This window comes from Ursus americanus, chromosome 3, assembly GCF_024610735.1.
Source record: "Ursus americanus isolate L20-20 chromosome 3, mUrsAme1.1.p, whole genome shotgun sequence".
In the NCBI taxonomy this organism is placed as follows: Eukaryota; Metazoa; Chordata; class Mammalia; order Carnivora; family Ursidae; genus Ursus; species Ursus americanus.
This window is the reverse complement of record NC_142129.1, coordinates 50627983-50633539: the sequence shown is the minus strand read 5'-3', so window position 1 is coordinate 50633539 and position 5557 is coordinate 50627983. Positions and strand designations below refer to the sequence as shown.

At 40.1% G+C, this 5557-nt stretch overlaps 1 pseudogene; it reads right to left on the bottom strand.

Annotated features, from left to right (window-relative positions):
• Window positions 1–1457: 1457 nt before the first annotated feature.
• Window positions 1458–1858, bottom strand: LOC123789583 (intraflagellar transport protein 20 homolog pseudogene; annotated as a pseudogene).
• Between the last annotated feature and the right edge of the window lie 3699 nt (window positions 1859–5557).

Below are 5557 nucleotides of genomic sequence, written 5' to 3'. Positions count from 1 at the left end.
CATTGGACTGCTGGACACGCCAGTGAGGCCTCCATTCCTATCCATCTTCTCACTTTGGTTCTAGAGTGTCTTATTGATTCACCGAACCCCTGACATACTTCCTTTTTTTTTTCTTAAGATAATTAGAATCAGGGATGCTTGGGTGGCTCAGTCGGTTAAGCGTCTGCCTTCGGCTCAGAATTCATGATCCCAGGGAGCCTGCTTCTTCCTCTCCCTCTGCCTGCAGCTCCTCCGGCTTGTGCTCTCTCTCTCCTGAAAAATAAATAAATCAGATCTAAACAAACGAACAAAAAAAGATCATTAGACTCAGTTTCGGTTGCCTGTAATCAGGAAATCCTGCCGATCCCTTCAGTCAAGAAGGCTTCAGAGAAGGGCACATGTATTATAGGGATACAGAGGATTCTCATGGAACTCATTTCCAATAGGCCTCCCTGCATAAAGTAGCTCCATGCCCCTCGCTGTTCTCCATCTTATCTTGCTTTGCTGTTCCTTCTAGCATTTCTCATCTTCTGACTTAGCCTCCCTTTGTGTATTGCCTTTGCAGCACTGTCACTCCAGGACAGCAGAGACTGCTATTTCCCCAGCATGTGGCTCAGCGCTGAAGGAATGCTTTAAATACGTGAATCCAAATGTGGACACAGAATCAAGGTTCATAAGGGACTAGAATTGAAAACAGGAAAACCATCAAGACTGGGGCAAGGTTCTCTCCCAAGGATTAATCTTTAGGCCTATGTGTTTATCTCTACCTATTTCTCTTCCCATTTGTCTTTTTTTTTTTTTTTTTTTTAAGTAAACTCTACGCCCAGTGTGGGGCTTGAACTCAGGACCCCAAGATCAAGAGTTACATGTGGCATGCTCTACCAGCTGAGCCAGCCAGGTACCCCTCTTCCCATCTACCTTTTTGCTTCTCTTTACTGACTAATCTGAGGGAAGGAAGGAATAAAGAGAAACAAGATGCTTTAAACCAGAGGTTTCCAATCCTGGTGGCTCATTAGAATTGTTGAAGGATCGTCTTAAAAACACTCATTGGGCCTCATTCAAGAGCCCCTGAGTAAAAATTTCCATGAGTGGACCTCTGGAATAGTTTTTTTTTTTAATACTATTTTTTATTTTTTCTATTTGAAAACAGTAATTCATTGCTCTTCTTTTCAAAAGCTTTGTGAATTTACAAAAAAAAAAAAAAAGGATCAGAGTTTACATATTGCTCAGGTCAGGCTAAGAATGCCAAGAGGTGAGAGCCTGGACCACTGTGGCCACGGGGTGTTCACCAGCCGCTGTGCACGGACATCTGCAACAAGCTCCCCAGATAATTTACTGCCTTCAGAGAGGCTGCGTCCCTTACACACCATCGCTTAGGACATACATGGGTCATTAGTCAAGTCACTGGAACGGTACAGGGGTTTTTTGAGGGTTTTATTTTGTTTTCTGCCCTCCTGCTATAAAATGACATTTCCAGTTCATTTCTGAAAAATAAATTGGTCTATAAATTCATTTAGTTCTGCTTCTACTTTACACAGAGCTTCCTATTCAACCCGATACCTTTCAAGCTGCATTTTCTTTTCTGCTGTTAGTGCTTAGAGTTGCTGCTGCTGTTGGGCTGCTCTCTGTTTTGCTGTAGATCTGAGCGAGTTCCGAGCACCAATGGCCTTCATCTTCTCATTTTCTGCTGCTTTTGCAAGTTGGTCAACAAGCTCAGTCAAACCACCAACTATTTTCTGAAACTGACCAATTTTGTCCACAAGTCCTTTCACTCTATCTTTAGCTCTATGGTCTGCTGGGTAACCTCAGGGTCCAGCACTCGCAGCTTGCTCAGCTCATCAAAGTGCAGCCCAGCTTCACCCAGAATGTCCTTGGCCATAGCTGCCAACCCTGTAGGGGCGGCGCGCTGCCGCTGGGGCTGATTGTGGCAGGCAGAAGCTTTCTCTCCCTGGTCAGCGGCCGCGGGTGCCTCGCCAGGGGCTTCTGCTGCTGCAGGGGCTACAGGACCTGTTTACCCAGAACGTCATTACCTGACTGCGGAAGTTAAATACTATTTTTTAAAGATCTTATTTATTCATGGAAGAGAGAGAGAGAGCGCAGGGGCAGAGGGAGAGGGAGAAGCAGACTCCCCACTGAGCAGGGAGCCTGATGCGGGACTCAGTCCCTGGACCCTGAGATCATGACCTGAGCTGACGGCAGATGCTTAACCAACTGAGCCACCCAGGCTTCCCTGGAATAGTTTCAAAATCCATATTTAACGAGCCATATTTAACCATCTCTGAGAACCATCTCTGCCCTAAGCAAATCAATCTTTCTCCAAAATATTATATAGGGTTGATTTTATTTTATTTTATTTTATTTTATTTTATTTTATTTTATTTTATTTTATTTTATTTTTAAAAGACTTTATTTATTTATTTAACAGAGAGAGACAGCCAGCGAGAGAGGGAACACAAGCAGGGGGAGTGGGAGAGGAAGAAGCAGGCTCCCAGCAGAGGAGCCTGATGTGGGGCTCGATCCCATAACGCCGGGATCACGCCCTGAGCCGAAGGCAGACGCTTAACGACTGAGCCACCCAGGCGCCCCTATATAGGGTTGATTTTAACAAATGGTTATTGAGAACACCTAATATGAGCCAGGTATTGGTGTAGGTGTTAGGAAACTGTAGGAAAGAAAACTAAAGTCTTCAACATTCTTATGGTTGATCCCATATATAGGAAAAGGGTGGGAAATGCTTTTATATTTTATCTTATCACACAAGTATTCAGAAAGCGGATTACTACTATTATTGAAAGAGTAGAGTCCTAGACGGGATGTCAAAAGATCTAATTTCTAATCTTGCCTCTGCCACCAACTGTCCATGTCTTTTTGGGCAAGTCATGTCTCTCTCCTGAGCCTTAGCTTGCCTGACAAAAAAACTGAGATATATCTCCTTTGAGTACTTCTCAAAGTGTTATAACAATTAGATGAGACAATGCAACAATGCTTTGAAAATTATACAAATGTCAGACACTAAGTTTTTCCTCACAGATGCTATTGTCTCTATACGTTGTAAAGAACATTTTGGTTATGAGTTCCCAACAGTCCCGGTAACAGAAGAATAGGGTTTCAAAGTTAACAGCATCCTTTCATGATGGAACTTTACTTATCTACCAGTTGGTCTGAGTTAAGCACATCGTAAACATTATTTTTTTCTTGTATTTCTATAATACTTATCACCAGAATTATATGATTTAGTAATATCTGTATTGTTCTTTAATTACTTTCCTTGTTGGGCTTGTTTCCCCAACCTCCTTGTAAAATCATCAAGCCTTGTTTTGTGCTTGCCACATGTTCTCCAAGGCACTAGGCATAAAGCTGGGCAGTTGGTGCTCCATAAATACTTGTTGGTAGAGCGATTGGATTGATAATTATTTGTATGATAACTGTGAATATATGCCCTGCTTGTTACCATCAGCCATAAGAGCAGGCAAGCAGGGAGTGAGGAGAGAATATAGTTAATACCTGCCAGTTTTTCTCTTCATTCCCTCCCTCTCATTTTTTGTGGAATCTGAGCGAGACGGCTGACAGGTTGTGGGTGGGCATAGACGGATCCGACAGGGACTGAGTTTCAAGGCTGCATCTATCTGTTTTGCTAAAGGATTGATCTGAGATGTGTGCAATGGGGAATGTATTGGAATGTGTGAATTTTATAGAACATGTTAAAGTGGAATGTATGACAGACAAAGCTCTTGGGATTACACAAATTAGATACAATGAAGTTGGATAATGCTTAGACCAAAATATTAATACAACTCTGCACTATGTAACATCTTTTTTCTAAATTCAGTGTCATACATCTTGATTGACTAAATCTCATAATCTACTTGAGAAAAAGTACAGATACCTATACATTAAAAATTAAAAAAAATTTTTTCTTTTAAGTTTTAATTTTAAGTCCACTTAGTTAACATACAGTGTAATATTCAACACTTCCATACAACACCCTGTGCTCATCACAATAAGTGCCCTCTTTAATCCTCATCACCTATTTCACCCATCCACCCACCTGATACCTATACTTTTTTTAACGAATGGGTAAACTAAGACATAGCCAAGGAAAGTAGCTTAATCTTTGGGGTTTATCAAACACAGTTTTTGAAAGTTGAATCCTTTTTATATAATTTAGAATATTTGGAGGATTTAATTTCTAAGTCTAGAATGTGGGAAAAATGTATAATAATGAGTTTTGAATGCAGTAACATTCATCAACTCCTTTACCTTACATGGGTAATCATTCTGAATTTTAAAATAATGAACAAAATGTAGGTAATTTTGTGGTTAGGCAAGTTAGCAAAAAAAGATAAATGTTCGCATCTTTTGTTTGGTTAAAATCTAACCCACTGAGTGTATGTGAGCATGAACGTGAGATGGCTGGGAAATATAGTGGTCATTATGATCCTGATAATTGGTTGTTCATCTTTGCCTTTTTTTGCAATTTATATCTGGGAGTTTAAATGAATAAGATCTTCTTTTCTATAAGGTAGGCTGCATTTCAACTGGGTGAGGTATGATGAGTTCTGAGCATAAGGGGCAGAGGGGACATAACTATTTTGGCCAAAACTCTTTCTTACACTTTTTGTTTGTTTGTTTGTTTTATTAAGTTTTAATTCCAGTATAGTTAACATACAGTATTATATTAGTTTCAGGTGTGCAATAAGTGATTCAACAATTCTATACATTACTCAGTGCTCATCATGATAAGTGTGCTCTTTAATCCCCATCACCTATTTCACCCATCCGCCTACCCACCTCTCCTCTGGTAACCATCAGTTTGTTCTCTATAATTAGGAGTCTGTTTCTTGGTTTGTCTCTCTTTTTTTCCCTTTGTTCATTTGTTTTGTTTCTTTAAATTTCACGTATGAATGAAAATGTATGGTATTTGTCCTTCTCTGACTGGCTTGTTTTGCTTAGCACTATATTCTCTACGTCCATCCATGTTGTTGCAAATGGCAAGATTTCATTCTTTTTTTATGGCTGAATAATATTCCAGGGTGTGTGTGTGTGTGTGTGTGTGTGTGTGTGTGTGTGTGTACCATATTTTCTTTATCCATTCATCCATCGGTGAACACTTGGGCTGCTTCCATAATTTGTCTATTTTAAATAGTGCTGCAATAAACATGGGTGGTGCATATATACTTTCAAATTAGTGTGGTTTTTTATTTTTATTTTTTATTCTTTGGTAAATATCCAAAAGTATGAATACTGGATCATGGGATAGTTCTATTTTTTAATTTTTTGAGGACCCTCCATACTGTTTCCTAGAGTGGCTGTACCAGTTTGCTTTCCCACCAACAGTGCAAGAGGGTTCCTCTTCTTCCACGTCCTCACCAATACCTCTTGTTTACTGAGTTGTTGATTTTAGCCATCTGACAGGTATAAGGTGATATCTCATTGTGATTTTTTTTTTAAAGATTTTTTATTTTATTTATTTAACAGAGACAGAGACAGCCAGCGAGAGAGGGAACACAAGCAGGGGGAGTAGGAGAGGAAGAAGCAGGCTCATAGCAGAGGAGCCTGATGTGGGGCTCGAACCCAG